This window comes from Sarcophilus harrisii, chromosome 4 (assembly GCF_902635505.1).
Source record: "Sarcophilus harrisii chromosome 4, mSarHar1.11, whole genome shotgun sequence".
Classification (NCBI taxonomy): Eukaryota; Metazoa; Chordata; class Mammalia; order Dasyuromorphia; family Dasyuridae; genus Sarcophilus; species Sarcophilus harrisii.
Window position 1 is genome coordinate 281,944,448 of NC_045429.1, and position 24,745 is coordinate 281,969,192.

The 24,745-nt window shown below is 33.1% G+C and overlaps 1 protein-coding gene and 1 pseudogene across 6 annotated transcripts in view; both read left to right on the forward strand.

Annotated features, from left to right (window-relative positions):
* The window catches only part of ILRUN (inflammation and lipid regulator with UBA-like and NBR1-like domains), a 142,473-nt gene that overhangs the window by 3,073 nt on the left and 114,655 nt on the right, over positions 1-24,745 (forward strand). The gene's annotated exons all lie outside the window — the stretch shown is intronic.
* LOC111720917 lies at positions 10,593-10,690 on the forward strand (annotated as a pseudogene).

A 24,745-nucleotide genomic window follows, 5' to 3' on the forward strand; every position in this document is an offset into this window, starting at 1 on the left:
CCAGTTTTTAGTAACTGGATTTTTGTAGTTTATAGAAGTGCTGTTTACTTCCTTTGCCTTAATTTATTCTAAAATAAAAGAATCATTTAGGGGGGAAAAAAAAGTAAGAAAGGTTGTCCTTCCCATTTTATGAGTGGAAAAAAAAAGTCATATAATCAGATACTAAGATTTTAAGATGTTTCTGTTGATCTGAGGAAAAGAGTACACTTAAGTTTTTTTTTTTTTTTTTTTTTTGTAATCAAAATCATTTCTAGGTAAAATTGCTAAATTTAGAATATTTTGCTAAAATAATTTAAGTTTTAGAATGTATAGGCTTGCCTCTTAGTTAAAAACAATTTACATGTCTATTGCTGTTGGGAATAATTGCTTTTGGTTCATTCGAATACTCATGTAGTCAGTCCTAATAAGTTCCATTAGATAGTTGTACTTCTCAATGATGTCATAAGCAATGTATTTCAACTAGTAAATAAAATAACCTTTCAGCAGCATAAGTAATCTAAAAATCCAGAGAAATGTTTTATCTTTGTATACTGTTAATATTGCAAAAATAAGACCAGCGTCATTCTGAATTATGTTAAGATTTTATTTAACAAGTATGAATACTTTGCAGTTAACATATTAATTCTTTATAATTAGCAATGTAAATTAATGTGATCTGTCAAATCTTAGTAACTTTTAAAATAACTACATGGTTTTGTATTTTAGTATATTTTTATATTATTTAGAATTTTAGTTCCCAGGCTGTAAGTTACAGAACAGTTTTAAATATACATTGATTGAGGAAGATTCCACACTAGGATTTCCTATGCTTGATGAATTTGTGGATCTGGCACCACCCTAAATTGTAACCAAATACCCATTTCAGATTGAGTATTTTTGCAGTGTGTTCACATTTGGAGTGTTATCAGGAAACAGGAATAAGCATTTATAAAGTGCCTACTCTGTGCTGGGAACTATTTGATCCTTACAGCAACTTTGCTAAGTGCTTTATTATCTCCTTTACAAGTGAATAAACTGAGCTAAGTTGAGTAATTTACTTATAGTCTACACAATGACTGTCTAAATTGACAAGGTTTACTGAGAGTAAGTGTATGAGGCTGAATTTGAACTTGTATCTTCCTGATTCTCCAGGCCCAATGCTCTCACTACATCACCTAGCTAGCTGCCTCTTCTCTCCTGCCAAAGAATAAGTGAAGCCTGAATTTCCCAAATGATAATGATTATAAAATAAAATTCAAGTGATGAAAAATAAGCCATGCAACTTAGCTTTTCTTATTGAGATGATTTTTTTTTTTTTAACAGAATTTGATATGTGATGGGGGCCTTAGTAGCTACCTAGTCTATCACATAATCAAAAGGCACTGTAGTTACCTAAGTGGTCATCTACTCTTTGAAGACCTCCAAGATCACCACTTCCTTGGCCAGCACATTCTGCTTTTGGACTACTTTAAGTTTTTATAGGAAGATTTTTTGACATCAAGCTTGAATTTGCCTCTAGGCAACTTCTACCCAGTGCTACTGGTCCTGCCCTTTGGGGCCAAATTGAACAACTCTTAATTTTTTTTCCATATGAGAAGTTGGAACTTGAAATAACTTGTTAAAAGTCATGTCCTCTCAGAATTTTCTTCAGACTAAGTAAACATCCCATATTCCTTTGACTCATCTTCATATAACATTCAAGACTATTTACCATTGTTTGACTTATTAATTTCCTTCTTAAACTGTAGTGCTCAGAACTGAATACAGAATTCTAAATGTGGTCTGGCTTTGGGCAGAGAACAGAGCTTTTGGACACCTTATTCCTGGAAACCATACTTCTCTTAAAGCAGCCCAAGATTGCATTAGCCTTTTTGGCTGCTGCTTCATATTGCTGACTCATATTGAGTTTGCAATCCACTTAAACCCCCAGATCTTTTTTAGACAAACTGTTAACTATGTTTTAATCATTCTCTACTTGAGAAGTTGATTTTTAAAACCTAATTATTAGACTTAAGACTACATTTGTCCCTATTGAATTTCATCTTCAGTTCAGGGTTCAGCATATCAAGATCCTTTTTAGCTCTTAATCCTTGTCATACTGTGTTAATTTTATTTTGAAGCTTGATGCACATTTGATGAAAAGGTCATCTAAACCTTTTCTATAATTTTAAGGCCAAGATCAGTGATGTGCCCTATTGGAGATATCCTGCCACATTGATATCTGACCATTAACAATTACTCTTGGAATCTGGCTGGTTATCTCATTAATTGTATTGTTTGGTTTCTCCATCTTCACAAGAATAATATGACATAATTTATTTAATGCTTTCATATAATCTAGGTATTACTGTAGCTACAGGATTCCCCAGATTTACCAGTTGAGTAGCCCTATCAAAAAAAGGAAATAGTCTGGCATGACCTGTTCTTGAAGAAGCTGTGCTGACTCATTGTAATCACCTCTTCCCTTAAAGTAAAGGATCTTTACTAGCTATCACTTTAATGATCTATCCTACAATTTTCTTAGGAGTCAAAGCCAAACTCATTAGCTTATAAATTGCAGCGTATATTCTTTGCTTTTTTTGGAAAATTGAGGCATTTACCTTTCTTCAGTCTTCTGGTATCTCTTCTGCTTTCCATGATCTTTCAGATAAATGTATTATTGTCAGTGGTTTAGCCGTCATACCTGCTAGTTATCTTGGTACCTAAATGTGTAGTTTGTTGAAGCTCAGTGACTTGAATCCTTAAAGGACAACTAAGTCTCTTACTGTCTGCTTTTCTTATCTCAGATAATCATATCCCTTTTAACCATTTGAATTGTCATTTCCAGTCCAAAGGCCATATATCTTGGCACAGAAAATAAGCAAAATAAAAATTGAACTGTTGTGTTCTCTCTTGTTTTTTGGTGCTATTATCATGACGGTTTTAAGTTCCCCACTACTACACTAACTCCCTATCCTTAAGCTTCCCTTACATGCTTAACTTTTGCACTTCTGAATATTTCTATGGGGTGGTGCCATATTCTCTAAATCTTCTGTCCATTCATTTTTTTTTCCTCCAATTTTTGGATGAGTTCCTGTCCCATATCAGTCTTTTTAAGTATTACCTATTTTTCTTCATTGAAATTGTTCCCTTTTATGTGTAAAGTATTTTATTCTTGAGTCTTTTTTAATTCTCCTAGGCTATCTCTGTAGAATTTTAATCCATAGGATCCTCCCTTTCCTTTCTCTGCCCTGCCAAAATGAGAAGGCATATCAGAAGCTAACTGGACTTTACTCTCTTTATTACAAATTCTACAAGAAAGTGGTCACTTCTCAGGATATCCTTTCATTTTCACTCCAGCAGTCAGTTCTGGAGTGCTCACAGCACTCACATCAGGAGTCACATCAGCAGTGATATGAGAATCAGATTCAGAATAGAATTTCCCCTTATTAGTTCTTCCATTTTTTTAAAGACTAGAATTATTATTATTATTTTTTTATTTAATAGCCTTTTATTTACAGGTTATATGTATGGGTAACTTTACAGCATTAACAATTGCCAAACCTCTTGTTCCAATTTTTCACCTCTTACCCCCCTACCTCCTCCCCTAGATGGCAGGATGACCAGTAGATGTTAAATACATTAAAATATAAATTAGATACACAATAAGTATACATGACCAAAACGTTATTTTGCTGTACAAAAAGAATCAGACTTTGAAATATTGTACATTTAGCTTGTGAAGGAAATCAAAAATGCAGGTGGGCATAAATATAGGTATTGGGAATTCAATGTAATGGTTTTTAGTCATCTCCCAGAGTTCTTTCTCTGGGCGTAGCTGGTTCAGTTCATTACTGCTCCATTGGAAATGATTTGGTTGATCTCGTTGCTGAGGATGGCCAGGTCCGAAAGACTAGAATTATTAAGATAAGCAAAAAGGTTTGTAGTTGCTTGGCTGTACCAGACTTGAGATCTGTTTCCTAAACATTCATTTATTTATTCTTTATATTTAAGTGGTCTGTAGTATATTCTAATAACAAATTTCTTATTTTCCCTTCTACTGACCTACATCCAAATGTTTTCCATATTGCTTCCCCTGCTTTGCTCCCTGGATTTCCTCATGTGAGTTATTCAGTTTCTTTTGAAGAAAGTATTCCCATCCAGAGTCTCAGTTATCACTCTGAGATCAAATTTGCTTCCTTATTTGCCTCTAGTTTTTGTTGCCTAAATCTTTTAGTCATTTGAAGTATGAAATAGAGTTAAGAATATATAGTAGTAAATGTTAAACCAGAAGAGAGCTCAAGCTCTATTGCATTCTAGTTTTTCCTGAACAATTATGCCTAATCTTTTCTGTGTGTTGTCCTTTTATTTTTGGCTCCTCAGGGAATAAGACTTGTTAGTCCTACATAGTATTTTAAATATAATTAAACAAACATTATTTAATCAGTTTGCCAATTGTATATGGAATTCTGTGCTTAGGCATTAGCGATCCAAGGAGTTCACAGTCTAGTGGGATATGACAAATTCACATATAAAATCTTAACTATATTAGGGAAGTGCCAAGAAAATATGTTGGTAGGCTGAATGTGGAAAAGGCTTTTTCTTTTTTTCTTTTTTTACTTGGGCTAGAAGACTAGGGAAGGTTTCATGAAGGTGATGACAATATTTAGTTTGACTTTAAAGTATGGGTTTGAACTTTACATAGGAGATAAAGCATGATTATGAAAGGGAGAACTAACACAGTGAATGACAGTCTAAAAATTAAAAAAAAGTTTATAGGAGGACTCAATGGTCCCTATCTACTAAGCTAGAATTTAAAAGGGATAAATGTAAACTTTAAAACTTGGCTCCAGAAGTACAGAATGTGAAAGAGATCTGGAATGCAAATTCAAAATGAGTTTAAAAGTATGACATATAGCAACCAAAAAAAAATTTTTTTTAGTCTTGTTCTGCATTTGGAAAGCCATAGTATCTTGATTATGATAGGGGATAGATACATTGATTAAAGTATATCTGAGATAATATATTTAATTCTTGGTACCACACTCCTTTTTTGATTTTCTTGCAATGTCTTGTATATATGTCTAATACATGATACTGTGTTCTATTAAATTAGTAGGAAAAAAAGATTAGTGGAAAGAAGAAAATCCTATTCTATTTTGTCTGTGCTGTTTTAGGTAGGAAAGCCAGCAGGCAGATAGCAATAGCACAGCAAGAATCACAGAATTTGATAGTTGGAAGGTACTTCAGTAGCCATCTATTAACCAAAGGAATCTCTAATATAATGCACATAATCTTTATCCAGTTGCTGTTTTAGTCTAATGAAGTAGAAAAGTAGAATTCACTACCATGTGAGGGTACCCTTCCATTTTGGACAGATCTAATTATTACGTAGTTTTTCCTGTTGTTGAACCTAAATTGGACTCTGCACCTATTGGTTCTAGTTCTGTCTTCTAGGGCCAAACAGTACAAATATAATCCTCTTAAATATGATAGCCTTTCAAATAATTGACCATGATGGTCACCATATCTTCCTCAATCTTTTCTTTTTAGGCTAAGCATGTTCAGATCCTTATATCAGGTCTCTTACCATCTTTGTTTCCCTTCTTTATACAGTCTACAGTTTCCAGTTAATGTCTTTCTTTAAAAATGTGGTGCCCAGAACAAAAATGAAGTGTTGCTGAAAAACAACCTTTTTGCCATAAACTACCCTCCAAATTCAAGTAAATGGGAAGTATTACTCTATGCAGTCCATGCAAGCCATATTTTATTATAATTGACCCTACAGTTCTAAGTTTCATAAGTCAAGAACCATGACTTAATTTTTATCTTTCCTTGTCTCTTTATTTGGCCCACATATCCAGTCACTTGGCATTTCTTATCATTTTTCCTTCTATATAAAATATCTCTCATGTTAATCCCTTTCTGTCATACAGCTAACATCTTAGTTTAGGTTCTTTATTACTTTTTTCTGGCCTATTACAGTAGCCTCCTAATTGGTTTCCCAGTCTCAAACCTTTCTCTTCTCCAATAGAATCTCCATTGTAGAAGGCCAGGAGGTAAGAATTCATCCCAAGTCTGCAATCTTACCGTAACTTGGCTCAACAACATATCTTTTCTTTTAGTTCTCTTAAAGTATTCTGTGAACTAGTTCCCTAGATATAAGAATTTGACTTTTTGGGGGGTTTGTGTCTATGAGAGAGATCTGAATAGGAAGCCTGGGGAAAGGAAGAAGGTGATAATTCTTTCCCTCTTCCAGCATTCAAACTTCACAGTTTCTGCCCTCCTGTCTTCCTACAGGGTACTGATAAAAGAATTTACTTTAAGGATTTAAGGAAACTGTCTCTGAGGGTTGGAGAAATATGCCAAAATAGAGAATGCAGAAATTGGAAGATCTCCCAGTCCTTTTCCTTTTAACTAATTAATATTTTCAGATATTATTCTTAGTCCCTGCTATCTGATTGATTTTGCCTTATTTAGAATACAATATGTATAATATATTAATATCAACTGAACAATAACCAATTTTATAAATTTTATCTTATACATATTCCTTTATGATATCTGATAGCTTATATTTGATATCTTTCCCCTGTGTCAGTCTGGTGAAAAACAATTTCTAATGCTAAATTATTTCCAGTAATAAAGGTGGTGATCACCTTCCCCCTCTCCCCTCCAATTTATTCTCACTTTTTATTATTTAATTCCTCACTTACCTGAATTGTACACTTGTGTCTAAGTGCTTGCCCTTTCATGGAAGCTCTGTTCACTCATATGAATTTCCACTCATGCAAGGCTCAGCTCCCTGTTCGAGCATCACTGTTGGAGTCCAGCTTCTGTAGTGAGATGAAGAGTGACAATCAGGAGGCCAAACAAAAGAATTCAGTAATTACTATTCAATTTTTATTGACAGGACCACGAATATATATACCTTAAATGCTCATAGGTTTGATACAAAGTACACTCTTTTAAAATTCCTATAGCCTAACAAAATCTACTATGATGTAAATGATTAAACCCCTTAAGCCCTGGATCTTGGTTACTTAGGCAGAGATGTAAATAGTTGGGATACGCTTCAGTATAAAATTTATTATACCATTATCATTTCAGGTACCTTTCTCCCAAATACCTTTAGTCGTCTTGTGTGGACATTCTTTCCTGTCCTAAATTCAAAGGTTTTTCCTGAGTAGTGTTTGCATTTTGTTTCAGTCACTAGAATTGCAATTTATAATATTACTAAGTATGCCTCTGCTAATAATAAAAGAGATGTTGGTGAGCCAAGTTACAGTAAGATTTAAGACCTGGGATGGATTCTTACCTCCTGGTACACTCCACATAACTACTAAATTATTACCCCATCTCAAATTATTTAATGTGAGTTTTTTTTTTAAACATTTTAAATTCCAAATTCCTTTCCTACTTAGTCTCTTCTCCACCCATTGAGAAGGCAAGCAAGATGATATGAATTATACATGTGAAGTCATGCAAAACATTTTCATACTAGCCATGTTGTCAAAAAAAGGCAAGACAAATATAGTGAAAAAAATATATCTGAATCTGCTCTTAACGAGTTAATGAGATCGCTTTCCAGAAGTAGATTCCGATTTTCATCATATGTCCTTTGAAATTGTCTTGGATCAGTGTACTAATCAGATTACCTAAGTCTTTCATAGTTGATTATCATAAAATATTGCTGTTAACTGAGTATGATCTCTTGCCCTCTGCTCACTTTGCATCAGTTCCAAATGAATATTCCTATAGCCCTAGTCAGGTACTCAGGTTCTTTCAGTGGATCCTGTTGCCTTTTGGACAAAATGTAAAACATACCTTTGGTTTTTTTTTAAAGCTCTTCATGGTTCATATTGAGCAACTTTTATAGGCTTAATTTTCCCTTCATTCTGCATTCTAGTCAAATTGACCTTATTGTTTGGCTGTTCTCCAAATCCGTTATTTCTTGTACTGTCTTGTTCCTATGCTTAGATTGTAGACCAGGTTATCTCTTCTCATTTCCACCTCTTAGAATTCTTAGAAGTACAATGTAAATTGTTGAGGGACATGGGTTATTTTTTTATTTTGTGTCCCCAGTGACTAGCATAGTCTTACCTAAGTTAATGCTTAATAAATTCTTATTGTATTAGATTGTATTGTATTGTATTAATTATTGTATTATTCTCTTTTGGATCAAATTGAATGTTCATGGAGTATTTTTTTTTTAAGCAAGAGATTTTTTTTTTTTTAAAGCAAGATTCTTTAAGAAATGTAACTTCAACATACTTTTAGAAATTCAATAGAATCACTCCACAGCAATTTAACTTTGCATAGAATTATCTTTGTGATAAAATTTTAGAATTTGAGGCATACAGGCAATAATTTTGCCTTTTTTTCCCTCCTATAAGTCAAATGATTTAAATAATTCCCAAAAATACAAAGTTTTCTTCCAGTTTATTAAATTTAGCTATTTTTTAATGTAACCCTTCATTTCTGAAAATGTCCCTCACGCCTTCCTAACTAATGAGTTATTCCTGGGAAGAAGTAAGAAAAAGGGAGGAAAAAATAAATCTCATAGCTACTACTACAGTCTATGAAGTGTCTCTGATCTGTAAAGGAGGGAGGGAGATAAATTTTCTTAATTCTTGGACTACTCTTGGCCATTTTAGTCACATAATATATTCATAGCCACAGGTATCTGTATCCTTTTAGATCCATCCTATGTATGTTCTTAATTTTGCTTATTCATTCTGCTTCAGTTAATTTAAGTTTTTCCAGGTTTCTCATACATTTTTCATCAACATTGTTTTTTTACTGCATATTCCATAATTTGTTATGCTATTTCCCAATAGATAAGCATCTTTTTTATTTCCTGTTCTTCATTACCACAAAATGGCTCCTGTGAATTTTTGAAATATGTAGGACCTTTTTGTCTTTGACCTATTAGGGATAATATGTCGAGCTGCTGGTGGGATCTTTCTGGGTCAATAAGGATAATTCCAAATTACTGTTTAGAATGCTTTTTCTTTCAATTCTTAAATATTTTCATACAATAGAAATGGCATTTTATTCTTGTTTTACATTGTTAATAATATACTGATAAAAATATTTTTCATTTTTATCCCATTCCATTAAAAAATGTTTCTTTTGCTGGTTTAATTTTGTATTTTGGCTAGAACTTAAACTAACTTGTTTTTTTATATTTTCTGGCCTGTTGGTCATTTGTTACGTCCTTAACATTTTTTTGAGGGGGTTGTAGATCATTTTGGCTCACAATGCCTTTCTACTGCTACTTACAATAATTTAAACTTTAATTCAGCAGGAGCTTTTAGATACAATGCCCATATGGTCTTAGGCATTCTGGATTGTATTTTCTATTCTAACTTTGCAAACTCAAGGCAGGGGAAATCCAAATGTTTCTCTTCCCTTCCTGGAGCTTCAGGTGGAGTTTCCATTGGTGTCCATAGTATATTTTAAAAAGAACCTAGAGGTGTACTTACATACAGTATGAATATTGGACAACTCTTTTTATTGTTCATGGGCAGACATAGATTGAAAAAACACAGGCATTTTTTGATCTATACTGATAAGGGGAAATAATCACATCAGTGACATTTAGATTCATAATTACTGAAGCAATACTACTTCTTTTACAAGAAAAATGCAAAACAATATGTATTTGTGTGTATATACAAATTTGTGTGTGTACATACAAATATTTGTATATGTAAATGAATTATAGATATTGTCTGGTTGCCTTCATAAAGTTACCTACTTTTCTCATGTAACCATCACTCAATTTCTCTGGAAAAATTTCTACTTAATTTTCTTTGGCCAAGCTATGTCTTTTTCTTCTTTTAGATCTGTTGAAGATTTACTTCTTCCATGCAGCTTTTTCAACCTTATCTGACTAGACACAGTTCATTGCCTTGCACATAGTAAATATTTGATTGCATGGCTTCTCTAACCTCTACTTTTTGTCTTCTCAGTTAATTAGCATTTATATTTTGATCTTTTTCACAGTTATAGTTAGTCCATAGAATCATATGATATTAGTGCTGGAGGGAATTCTAAGAATGTAAAAGTCCAATCTGATTTTATAAATGAAGATATTTAAGCCCAATTGTTACATGTGATTTAGTCTCATGATTCTTATGAGTATTTGTTTTTATATATTAAATATATATAATCAGATCTTTCTTGCTAAATAGATTGGGAAACTTTTGAAGAGACTATCTAGTTTAAAACTTATGCATTAAGTGTCCAATAAATATTTTTGACCAACTTAGTCATTTTCAGATTCTCAGCCTGTATTGTGACATATGGGAAAAGAAAAAAATTGTTTGCCTTCCATGAAGTATTTCAGAGTAACTAGGTTCTTAATTAGATCAATTAACAGGAGGTACAATTGGTTTTCTTTTAGCCAGAATAGTTAAAATTCAGGAAAACTGTAAAATTAATTTAAACTATTAGATTTAAACTCTTCTCTCCCTCAACTTTTAACCCATCTATCAACCAGCAACCAAAATTAAAATTTCATTGATTCCCTTTGTCCAGCAAGTGCTGATGAGTCAAATGACCAAATAAAGCACTTTATTTATTAAAAAGAGTTAGAGGCCTGGAATCATAACTTCAAGAGTTGTTTTGTGCTTGCTTTGGCACCACATGTACAAAAATTAGAATGATACAGAGAATAGTGTAGCCTTGCACTAGGATGACATGTAAATTCATGAAATGCAATTTTGGTGACAAAGCCAACTATTATATCCTTTATTTATTTTATCTTAAATTTCCATTGAATTCTTACCAAACATCCCAGCTTTGTTTTTGCTTCACAGATGTTTGGAGGAAAAGACAAGATTTTGTTATGAAAAGGTCTTTTTGGGCCATCAGATTTGAAGAGAGAGACAGATTGATGTAAAAAACAAAAAGTTTAGTAAGGAAAGGAATAGGTTTACGTGCTTTAGGTATACATTTCTTTACACAGTATTTTTTTTTTAATTTACATTTTATTTTTTTAATCAGCAAAAATCTTCCTTCTCTTCCCTACCCTTAATTGAGAACGAAAAAGAAACAAACCACTTATTACACGTATTTTTTGTCAAAACACATTTTTGCATTGATTATGACATTCACATTTTTTTATATTTATTACCTACATAGACATTTACAGATATAGGGAAAGGATATACAAATATATAAGACTTGGAATAATACACACACATTTATGAAAACAAATTAAGGATAGACAAAAGTATTTTAAGGTTTTAGAGATTTATTCTTTAATTTTGCACTCTGAATCCTTTGGAATTATAGGTGGCAAAATTCCAAAAGCTTTCGTAGTTCTTCTTCTCTAAAGTGTTGTCATTGTTTAAATTGTTCTTTTGCATCATTCTCCATTAGTTTATATGGTTCTTTCCAGTTTTCTCTGAAACTATCCCCTTTATCTTTTCTTATAGCATTCTTTACAATATTTCTTACAATATTCCATCAGATTTATGTACCATAACTTCTTCAATCATTCTCCAATTGATGGGCATCCTCTCAGATTCTTATTCTTTCGCTACTTTAGAAAGATGTTTTTATAAATGTTTTTGGTATATCTTAAAGTTTGTTTGGCTTGGTAGTATGTTGGTAGAACACACCTGTCCTAAATTCAGCCTTAAATACACACTATCTCTGTTATGCTAGGTAGGTCATTTAATTACTGATTGCCTTAGTTTCATCATTTGTAAAATGGGGATAATAATGGCACCTATCTCCCAGGGTTATTGTGAGGATTAAATGAGAATTATTTTAAAGCACTTACCACAGTGCCTGGCATATCATCGTAAGCACTAAATAAATGTTGACTGTTACTTTGGAATCATGTGATTCTTTGAAGTCTTTGACTTCTTGGTACTTGAATTCTTTCTAGTTCCATTTGGTATTTTTTTCTTTGACTGGAAGTTCTGGATTTAGATCATAATTTTCTTACAAGTTTTGGAGTTATTTGTAGGGAGGATTTATTGAGATTTAGAGATGCAGAAGACCCCCAAAATAAATTGGGGCTCTGGACTGATGTTACAGGTGTCCCAAAAGAATTTGAGAACTGAGATGATTTGAGTCACGGGGCAACGTTTTATTATATAATTAGTTGTTGAGCATTAGTTAAAAGCGGACTAAATTCTAAGAAAGGAAGATAGCAAAAAGCAGGGAGCAAACAGGTAAATTTGTAGAGATTTAGGGAGTATAGAACAAAGAGCAGAGGTAGGGTAAATGACATCATGGGATTGGTTGTCAGTATTATTATTGGTGGAAATTTTGGTAATGGGCACTAACAGCGAACCCCTTTAATTTCATGAAACTAAGAAGTCTTTATTTGAGTCCAAGTGTGAGATACCTTTCTAAGACTTTTGGATGACAAACCAGACATCCTTGAAAGATAGCTTAGTGGAAATAAAGATATCAGTCCCAACTCCCTTTCTTTCACACACATTCTCCAAGGTTGAGCCACGGCACTCCTAATAGCTACATTCCTAAGGTGAGATAAACTGAGGAGTGGTCTGGAGGTTTCCTGAAAAATTTTTGGGAATTCTACTTCATCAGATTCTTTCAGTTTCTACTTTACCCTCTGGTTCTGAAAGGTGGGGAGTTTTCGTTTAAGATTTCTTGAAATACATCTAAGGTTATTTTTGGGGGGGGGGGCATGCCTTTCAGAGACTAGAGATTAGATTTAATTTAATTCACTTTGAATTATTTCTTAAATTAATTCTCTTAAATTATTTATTAAATTATTAAAATTATTATTCTTAAATAATTTCTCCTGGATCTTTTTTCCAGGTCGTTTCTTTTTCCTGTGACATACCTCGTATTTTCTTCTATCCCCTCCCCCCCCCTCCGTATTTTGACTTTGTTTTAATGTTGACTTCTATTTGATCTTTTCTCATTTTCAAGGAGTTTTGTTATTTAGGCCAGATTGGTAATATCCTTCAATTCCTCTTTCTAAGACTCTCACTTCTCTTCCCGTTGTCTTTTTTTTTTTTTTTTCTTTTGCTTTCATTTGTAAAAATATTTAAAAATTCTTTTTAACTTGCTATGTTCCTTAAGGAGTACTAGTTGAACTTTTAAGCCCACACTTACTTTGAGGTATTGTTGTCATTTTCTTCTGTGTCTTGAGTGTTCTTATCACAGTGATAGCTCTTTATATTGGCATTCTTTTGGGGGGGATGGGAAGGGGCGGAAAGAGTTACTTTTTTTGAGATATTGAGAATTGTGTTATTCTAGAATCTTGAGAAAAGCTCAAGTTTATGAGTTGAAAGCTTTCTGTGCTCTCACAGTAGTATGATCTAGGGCAAAGTCAGACAGTCTAATTACATTGACCCTTTATTCTCTGCAGATTCCTTAGTTGGGTTTGGATACAAGTAGACACTACTGAACTTAGCTATTATCAGCTAGCTGGACAGTTCTGCTAGTTCAAAGAGACATATTAGTAGGCTTGTTTTTTTGGGATTCCACCTTGATTATTCCTCTGCAGACTTCAGACTGGGCTAGAAATTGGAACTGAGACCCCATTCCACATCCTGAGATCTGAGCCACTGCTTGCTTCTGAACTTGTTTTTTGTTTTGTACACAACTCAGCCTCCTCTTCTCCCCACCATGGATCCCACCATGGATTACTTCCTCTAAGTGCAGGTCCCTTCTTCAGTTTGTCTAGATTCTATGACTTGGAACAAAGTATGAGCAACAGAGCTGTCATTTGGTACATCTTTTTGTATCTGACACAAGGTCAGGCCCCTCTATTCCAGAACTAGGGCTTTTTCCCCTCCTGGTTCATTGTCACACTCTCTAGGCTGGAATGTTTCATACCTACTAGCTCCTGGACAGATCCTATCCCATGTCCACAGACCTGTCTGTTTTCTGTGCCATACTGGGCTGGAAAAATCATTCACTTTTTTTCCCCTTGGATTTCCTGATTCAGTTTAGTTCATTTTCTAGGTCTCTTTGAAGAAGAGTTAAGATTTTTTGTTTGCTTGCTTGCATGGATGGGGGGTCAGTGATGATTTTCTCTACTTTGTTTTTGTTTGCACAGTAAAAGAACTATCTCTGAATTTCTCTAATTGACTCTGTACATGTTCTTGTTGATGCCATTTGCCTCTACAATTTCAAGAACCTCTATGCAAGTGACTTCAATTCTTAATCTTCAACTAAGACCTTTTTCTTCATGTTTTAAGACTATATATATCTGATTGTGGACAGTTGGGTTTTCCTCTAGCTTCTAATTCAAGTTTCCCAAAATTGAGCTTATTTATTATTTATTTATTGTCCGCACAATTCATTTTCCCTTCACTTAATGGTATTTATTTTTTTCCAATTACATGTAAAGATAGTTTTCAACATTCATTTTTTATAAGATTTTGAGTTCTAAATTTTTCATCACTCATTCCTTCCCCCTCCAAGATAACAAAGCAATCTGATATAGGTAATACGTGTATAAATGTATTAAACGTATTTCTACATTAGTCATGTTATGAAAGAAGAATCAAAACAAAAGGAAAAAATAAGAAAAAATTAAAAAGTGAAAATAGTATGCTTCAATCTGCATTCAGACAAATTCTTTCTCTGGATGTAGATAGCATGTTCCATCGAGCCTTTTGGAATTGTCTTGCATCACTGTATTGCTGAGAAGAACTAAATCTATCATAGTTGATCATCACACAATGTTGCTATTACTGTGTACAATGTTCTCCTGGTTTTTCTGCTCACTTCATGCAGCATCAGTGCATGTTAAGTTTTTCTAGGTTTTTCTGAAATCTTGCTTGTCATTTCTTACAGCATTCCATTATACACATTTATTCTTACTTAGGTATTTGGTAATAAAGAATGTCAGTTTCCTACTCACTTGGGTCCACAAATTTGAATTTGTTTTGACTTTTCCTTTTGTCTCCTTGTTGTCTCTACCTCATTCTCAGTCCAGTTAATTGCCATATCCTATACAGAATCTTTTCTGCACATTATCTTGAATTTATTTATTTTTTTGCTGCCTAGTTCAGATTCCACCTAATTTTAAGTTGCACTATTACTATAACCTGATCTCTAGTTATTTCTTCTTCCAATTCTGGCAACTATTGCTAGAGTCATTTTCCAAAAGCATAGTTATATTCATTCTCTTTAAAAAGCTTCAGTGACTCCTACTATTGAATAAAGTTCAAACCTCTTAGCTTTAGTCAAGATTCTTCATAATCTGGTTCTAGCCAACTGTATGTTATGCTAATAGTTAACTGTATTGCCTATATTTACCAGTCCCCAAATATGTTCTACTTTCCATCTCCAAACCTTTATTCTTTGTTGTTTCCTAACCAAAAATTTCTTTGGTCCTTAATGTACCCCTGCCTATTGAAATCTTATTAATTTTCCAGGCCATGTTCACTTCTATCTTTGACTTGTGTGTTTTTGACTTCATTTACTTTTTCTTTCTTTCTTTCTTTTCTTTCTTTTTCCTCTTTTCATCCTATCCAGCATTGATAGCACCTCTCTAGTACCTATGTGCCGTGTATTTGTGCATGTAAGTTCCTCTTCTACATTTTGAAATGAAAGAATTAGATGAAAAGAAATTTTAAAATTTGTAATTAGACATTTTATTTTTTTTTTGAAAGGACAGACAAGATAAAGCATTTACTTTAGTTCTGAAATAGGATTTTCATTTATCCTGTCTTTTTCATTTTGTTTTAGAGCCTAAATGGGGAAGCTAGCGCTTTTTGTTTTTTTAAAAGGAGGAAAGGGATGTAGAAATGAGTGAAATAAAAACAAAAAATAATTTTTTTTTCAAATGTCAGTGATCCATCCCTTGTTTTTTAAATGTGTTTTTATTCACCTTTTGTTTTTTGTTACCTGTATTTCACAGTAGACTGCCCTCTCCTTGCCTGTTCTACAAAGAATAAAAGAGAAAAAAAAAACAATTCAGAAAAACTTAGCAATGCATTTGTCATCTCTGACATTTACATTGTTCCCCACTCATAGTCTCCCATGTTTCTGAGGAAAGAAGAGAGCAATCTTTTTATATTTCTTTTTGAGACCAGTCTTGGTTCATAACTTTACAGTATTCAGTTTCATCTGTTGTTTTCTTTCCATTTATATTGGTTTTATGTATGTTGTTTCCTTGGTCTTATACTTCATTTTGTAACAATTCATATAAATCTTCCCAGGCTTCTCTGTATACATATATATTTTTTATTATTATAGCTTTTTATATACAAAACATATGCACGGGTAATTTTTCAACATTGACCCTTGCAAAAACTTCTGTTTCATCTTTTTCCCTCCTTCCCTCCAACCCCTCCCTTAGATGGCAGGTCGTCCCATACATGTTAAGTACATAATTTTTTTTAATAGCACAGTAACATTCTGTTAAGTTTTTGTACCATACCTGGTTTAGCCATTCCTCAGTAGATGAACATCTACTTTTTTGGTAGTAGTTTGGTACTTCAGAAAGTGATAGCATTTTTATCTTTAACCTCTTTGGGGTAAAAAAATATATATACACACGTGCATATATTATTTTATACATATGTACACATATGCATATATACATGTATGTATGTGTGTGTGTGTCTATCAATGGAATCTTTGAGTCAAAGGTTATGGACATTTTAGTCATTCTGTTCTCATAATTACAAATTACTTTTATGATATCTCTTGCATGCTTTGCCTCCTTTTTTCTAACACTTCCACCACCCTAGTGCCAGGCCCTTATTACCTGAGATGTGGACTATTAGAATAATTTACTAATTGGTCTCTTTACCAAAAATCTTTCCCTATTCTGATCCATCTTCCACTCAAGTGTAACATGATCTTTCTAAAGTGCAAGTCTGGCTGTGTTGTCCTTCTTTTTGCCTCCCTTTCTCTCAATCAGTTATAATGACTGATGATCAAATATAAAATTTTCTATATTGTATTTAAAGCCCTTTATAGCCTGCCTCCTTCCTCTACTTTTCCAGCCTTCTTTTACCCCTTCATGTAATCTTTTATCCAGTGATATTGTCCTCCTTGCTGTTACATAAACAAGATACTCCTGACTGAGCATTTTCACTACTTCTATGCTCGGAATGCTTTCCTCCTCACCTCTGCTTCCTTCCCTTTACTGAAGTAGCAGCTAATATTCTACCTTCTGCAAGAAAGCTTTGCAAATTCCCTTTCATTTTGTTGATTATTTTGATTTATCCTGTATATAGATTGTGCTTAATTGTTTGCATGCTCTTTCCTAGATTCCTTAAGAAAAGAGACTGTCTTTTGCTTTTCTTTGTATCCCTAACACACAGCCTGGCACATACATAATAGGAGCTTAATAAATGCTTATTATCTGACTCATCACTTCTCTGTTGAAGTGATACATTTCTTTTAGCTGTTCATGTATTTTGAGGTCAAACTCTTAGCACAAACATTTAAAACAAAGATTTTTTTTTCTTTTGTTATATCTTAGATACTTTAATTGTGTACACAAAAGTTTTTCAGTTTTACATAATAAAAATTTGTCTTTATAATTTTTAACGTTCTTAGTCTGGTTAAGAATTCACTCCACATAGCAAGGCAAGTTAAGCAGCAGAAATTAAAGCAGAAGAGTTAGCCGGGATAGAAAAAAAGAGATACACATAACACTACATACAACAAGGGTCAGAAGTAGAATTTATTAGGGAAAAAAATGTATGGCTAGTAATCATTGATCTTAGACAAAGTCAAACTTGTAGATTTCTCTCTTGATTGAATCTTTATTATATGTCAGCCATACTAATATTGTTTTAGATGCATGTTTACATATGAGCAAATGTGCACGAGCATGAATGTTACTCTGTGTAGGAGTATATATGTAGATATATATTTATGTGGGTGGGTGTGAATGTATATGTATGTGCATGGGACCTGGGATGTTTGAGGTGTGTGTTGTATATATATATATCTATATATGTATATAACATATATCTGTGCTTAACTATAGCCTGCTTGGGGAGAGGTGGGAGGGAATGAAAGGGAAAAAAGAATTAAAGTAAAAAAAAAAAAAGTACACAACAGAGAACAAAAGAATAATAATCTACAAGGAAGCAAAGAAAAGATGGACACTCATGAATTGATTTCTGCTACTATTATGTATCCTTGCTTGAAATGATAATTTATTAGATATTTTGAATCCTTCATGATCTGCTGGGTACTTGACAGTGTTCTGTTTTGTTTCCCTTTTCTGTTTTTCTTTTTTCTATTTTTTTAAAAAATAAAAATAAAAAAAAATTCACTCCACATTCATAGATGTGAAAGACATATGATTTTTCTCTTTTAAAAGTATATTATTTTCTGCACCAAATTGCTTGTCTTTCTCAAGGTGTGGGGAAAGTTGGACAGTGAGGGAAGAGGATTTGGAACTTAAAATTAAAAAAAATATTTTTAAAATTGTTTATAAAAATTATCTATTAAAAGTAGGATTTTATATATTAAAAGTAGGATTTTCTCTTTTTTTGTGATATGATCTTTGATATTTAGATTATGACTTTATTGTAGAATGTGGTATAAAATACTTGTCTCAGTCCCAATTTTTGCCATACTGCTTTCTAATTTTCTTAGTCTTTATCAAATATGGAGTTTTCTCTTACATAATTTATATTTTAAGATTTATTGAACACTGAGCTCTTGGTTTTCTTGATTGTTGTTATTCTTGATTCTTCCTTTTCTGGCCTATTTTGTTGATTCTTTTCTGTTTTTTAGCCATTAATAAATAATGCTGATAGTTAGTGCTTTTTAAAATAATTTCAGGTCTTGAAGTACTACTCCATCTTCATTCCTAATTTTTCTCCTTTATTTCTCTTGATGATGTAAGATTTTTTTGTTTTTCCAGATGAATTTATTATTTTATTTCTCTGTATAAAGTATCATTTTGATAAATTTGATTGCTCTACCATTATATCTATAAATCAACTTTGATAGTATTTTTATTTTTATTTTATTAATAGCTCTGCCTTATTCTTTATTTCTTTTAAAGAACATTTTGTAATTGAGTCTATACAAATAAAGTTTGCTTCCATAGAATGAGTCCCATGTATTTTATGCATTTTGCAGTTATTTTGAATGGGAAGTCTTTTTTTTTTTTTTAGTTAGAAGTAATTGTTTTTAGAGGCTTTTGATGTGTTTGGACAGTATGAGATAATGGGAATTATTCAGGGTAGATTGGGTATTACAAACCATAAGAGTTAGGAATTTATTGAATTAACAATTAGAATTTTTAAAAACTTATAAATAAAATATATATAGGAAATGCCAGTAAACTTTAAACCCGATCCAGTTTTGTTTTTGTAATTGTGTTCAAATCTTCATGATCCCATTTAGTGTTTTCTTGGAAAAGAAATAGTAATGATTTGTCATTTCTTTCTCCAGCTTATTTTATAGATGAGGAAATTAAGGCAAACTGGATTAAGTGACTTGCTTAGGTTCACACAGTTGCTGAGACTGGGTTTGAACTCATGAAGATGAGTCTGTCTGATTCCAAATCCAGTCCTCTGTCCACTATGTCACCTAACTACCCCAAATCTAATCCAGGGATAAGCTGCTTATTTTTGTACTGTTTAGAAGTCTATTTTTACATCTTCGAGTAAACTTTTAGTATATTTAAAAATGTTAACTTGAAGATCTTTTTGTTGTTACATTTGGCCCTATGACCACAGTTTGTTGACTCTTAGTGCCTTGCTGATTTCCAACATGGAGTGAATTTTGAATATAAACCCCCAGATTGGACCATTTATGGATTACTCAAATGGAGGAAATATAACGTTTTTTTAAAAAACTTATTTAAGCATTATGTATACTTTAAATGAATGTGAGAGACTGTAGGTTTTCTGACCAGGAAAGCAGGTGCCTGACCACATGTTGTATGACATCTGTGACTTGTTTTAAATTTGCTGTGGTAACTCCACTCAGCATTCTGTAGGCTGATTTTCTCTCTCTCTCTCTCTCTCTCTCTTTATCTCCCTCCCTCTCTTTTTTGCTGAGGCGATTGGGGTTAAGTGACTTGCTCAAAGTCATACAACTAGGAAGTGTTAAGTATCTGAGACCAGATCTGAACTCAAGTCCTCTTGACTTCAGGGCTGGTGCTCTATTCACTGCCACAGCTGCCCCCTGATTTTCTCTTAATATTAAAAGCACATAGTGCTATACAGAGGCTATCCTTTGGTTATTTCTTATTCTTGCTTGCCATGTGACTAGCCCATTCTCGCTGCTTCTCCCCCTCCCCCTGTTTTCTTTGATTTAATATTTTATACTGCTTTTTCTTAGTAATTCCTTGCTTATAATATTGCACCCTATTTAAATTCACCCATCACCTCCCCCATTTCCCTTTGGGTATGCCTCAGTTTAAGTTTTTCAAACAACACAGGAAGAATGTTAGTATTAAGAAGTTAAGTCTGTCTTAGAGGGAGAAGCTGGGGAAAATTAAAACAAAACAAAATTAAAAGTAACTTTACCTTTTTTCCCAGAAGGTAAATACATTCTTTACTTCTATTTTTGAGCTTCACTTATTGGCTATTTACATTGTCTGACTAAGGTTGATATGATGATGGGACTATTCATCCAATATGATAACTATAGTCTAGACCAGTGTTCTTTATGCACTTGATTTTTCCTGGATATTCTTAATAAGTGATTATGGATCCTATTCAGCAAGCTCACTGTTGTTCTTTGACTTAATATAATTGTCATCTGCAAATAGGAGCATTGCAGGATTTCAGGGAATTCCTCTTTAGTTTAGACTGCATTAGATTTCCTTCAAGACAGTGGCAAACACCTTTGGTGAATACATTTTTTCCTGTTTGATGCCTCATTTGATATAAATGATCGCTGTCATATTTCAAGAAATAGATTTCAAGAAATCTTGTCTTATTTTCAAATATACATGAATGATAAACTTGTTGAGGAAGAACCTGAAATTTAAAATAGCCATGTTGCTCTACTAAATTGTTTTTTTTTTTTTTGGAAGTGGTTATCTTATATTCCTTACAGCTTTTAGTCAGTTATATGGCATTAAAGACTGGTTGCCTTTTGAAAGCTTGTTTTCCTTTTTTTAAATGCCCCCTTCAATGATCTTGAGTGTATGTGGGCATATAAGTTTGTGGTTCATAAGATTAGAAACTTAAAAGATGGGGAAATGGACAAGATGGGAGGGGGGGAAGGATGGGTGGCAGGGATGAAAATGACTTGCTCAACTCTCATATCTCCTTAGTCCAGATAGCTCTTTAGTCCAGAGCTGGCATTTGAACCAGGTCTTCTGTCTTAAGGCCTTTGCGTGTTCTGTTCAACTCTACTGGTTTTTACTCTTTAAAAAATGAGTCTTTATATCACCAGCTGCCTTTAGAATTGACCCTTCAGTACTTTTACACCTGTATAACTTTTAATCACTAAGCCAAGGCCAGCAGCTTTTCCTTCTTCAGTGCTATTTACATACATCTAGTATTGTAATGGGTTGACTTCTGCTAGAGCGATAGTAATTTACCATTATGTAGTGTGGATACTGTAAATGTATGATCCTTGTGGAGAGATAAATAAGTAAAGATGTTAGTAGAACAGTGTATGTGTGTGGCACATAGTTGAAACTTAATAAATGTTTGTTGATTGGAAAAACCAAATTCTATAAATTTCAGCATTTTTACCATAAATTAAACCTTAAAGACAGAAATGAAAATGAAAAAATAGCTTACAGGTTGTCCTGAAGATCCAAAGAGGCATCAAACAGGAAAAAATATATTCACCAAAGGTGTTTGCCACTGTCTTGAAGGAAATCTACTTAGCAGACTTGGTTTTATTATATGACCAGAAGCTTCAAGAAACATTTCATATGATACTTGGTCATCTTATACAAGATTATACAAGGTGACAGTGCTCCTGAAAAATATTTGGGAAAAGTATGCTATGGAATGTCTTTCTAGCTTATTGGTTGCAGAGGATAAAGAGGTAGAGAAATTTATGATGAATTCCTTAAGTTTGGCAGTAATGATTATAATTTTATACAGTTGTTTAATTGAACAATATAAATCAGTTACCATGATAAGGGAAATTAAAAAAGCCTTTCTTGAAAACACTTTTAAGTTAGTAAACACTTGACTTGCTTGCCAAGTGAAAAGAGATAGCCAAAGCCAACACTATTTACTTTGTATACTAGTTTGTGTGTAAAATCTTACGAAGAAGAATTGTGGAAAATGATGAGTTAACTTGTTAGCTTCATAAAGCTGAAAGAAGTAGTAGAGGGTAATCATTAAGCAATCATCCCCAGAATATTTAAGATTAGAAATGGAAGGAGGATGACAACAAATAAAAGAAAACTGAAATCAGCAAATTTTTTTCACCTTCAAATATGGTAGAACTGCCACAATTGTATTGTAACACTGTAGTTCTAGATATATTTTTAGAATTGGTAAAATGAGAACTAATTAAAAATAGTTGGATTCGACAAAGTATATGAAAGCTTGGTGTGTTAGAAGTGACACAGTTAAGAGATTCTCAGAAGATATCCAAAGGAGGGAAACAATACCAACAGTGTAGGGGGAAAAATCTTGAATGTTATTAATAATATCTAAAAAAGACAACTGAGAGAATATCAATTACTAACCCATGTCCTTTCTTATAATTAGATAATAGATTTAGAACTGAAAGGAATCAAATTGAGTTTAGCCTCCATGATGTACAGATGAGGAAAATGAAGTTGAGAGAATTTTAAGTGTTTTGCTCAGAATTTCACAGGCAGTACTAGATACAATAAGTATCTATTGCAGAATTTGATCTCAAGTCTTCTTGACTCCTAGTACTCTCTCCAGGAGAGAATAAACAATGGGCAGAAGAAGAAACATTTATTAAGCACCACTATGTGCCATGAATTCTTCTAATTGCTCTACAAATATCTCTCTTGATTTTCACCACAGTAAGTGTTACTGTATCCGCATTTTACACTGGGAATGGAAAACAGACTAAGTTAAGTGACTTGCCCAGAGTATTTAAGTACCTGTGATTGGGTTTTAATTTAGGATATCCATTATATCACTTAGTTGCCATGTCTGTTTATTCAGTTTTTGAGACATCAATGTATACATTGAGGGGAATTCTTAAGGAAGGAGAAGGATATTAATCAAGAGGAATCCTTAAGGATGGAGGAGGATATTAATCAAGAGTAGTCAGACTTTAACATGTGATTTTCCATAGTAAACTATATTTTTATCATTGCACGATTACTTAGAAGATGTAGAGAATATAGGACATTGTGCTCATTTGTTAATTATAAAAAAGCATTTGTGATTTGGTAGAAAAAGTGGTATTTAAATTCTTGCTTCCAATATAGTGTCTATCATTCACATATCGGAGTCATTCAACCTTTGAATGTTATAACAGATGAGACCTTCATTGAGTGAAAATAAAAATCAAATGAGGAATAAAATGGGGAGAAGTATATATAAATAAGGAGTTCATTGATGTATTGAAGGAGATCCAGCTATGTGTCCAGATTGAAGGACACATCCTCCAGATGCTCTTGTTAGTGCATGACAGTGATTGCATCAAGCTCTGGACTATTGCAATGTCTTTTGGAAGGGAGATCTACTTAAGAAATTGGCCTGATTAGCTGCAGAAAAGACCAACTAGATAAAGAATGTTATTCATGCTACTTAAATCTTCTGTCCAAAGCAGGTTATGATGTTGCATATAGATGAACAACTTATAGAAAGCCTTCATTAGTATGAATTGCACTTTCTGATACAAGGTACAAAAAAAGGTAAGTTGGGCTCAGAATTGCACAGGAGAAATATTGGGCCAAATTTCAAACTTTAGTGATCTTAAAACTTAAATTTTGCCCCAAATAGGCCCAACTTTTTTATTTGAAAAGAAATTTTTATTGATAGCCTTTGTTACATACATTTTCTAATATTTTCTTTCATCCTTTTAACTATTTCTTAAAGAATAGAAAAGAGGGAAAATAAACTGATTCTTTAAAACTTTTCAACTTATTATAAAAGTCTGTTATTATATATAATGTTCCATGTACATGATCCCTTGATCCATCCAAGAATCAAGGGAAGACTTAATATCTTTAATTCTTATGGTGGTGTTTGGCTTTGAGAGGGCCGCTGTAAATGTCAGCAGGCTGTGGTATATCACAGTTGAAGATCTTCAAAGGACAGAAAAGATATCAGGGAAATAGAAGATTAAAAAAAGGTGGATTGATCAGCTGGCAAGAGACAGCAGATAAACAGATTGAGTGTATTACATATATATATGTGCCCTTGTGATTTCAGGAAGAAGTGAGGAGGCCCTGTTGGGTATATTTATTCCCTTTGAAAAATTTAGGAGGGGACATGGACAATAATTGCACAAAATGGACAGGCATGTATTAAGTTGTAATCTTTTGTCATCAGAGGGGAACTGCAGGTCGAAGAGATGGCAGATTCATTTTAGTATTTATGTATACTTTGATACTTCTGTGACTTCATTGCAAAAATAGGCATGTCAGGATGACGAAAGCAATGTGGGAAAATCATTCTAGATAGTTATATAAGGATATATTTATGTATACATATATAGATAAATGCATACATATACACACATAAACACATTTCTTTTCCTTCCCCACATACTCACACATCTTTCCTATCCTTGCTAACTCTTTGCTTTAATTTTTTTTTTCTTTTTGTCCATTCATATGGTCATTGTAATAAGTAGATGGGTAGACAGAGAGAAGGGGAAAGTGAGATCTTCATCAGATTGCACTAGAGGGGAACAAACTTTTATCACAGCCACTGCTGATATC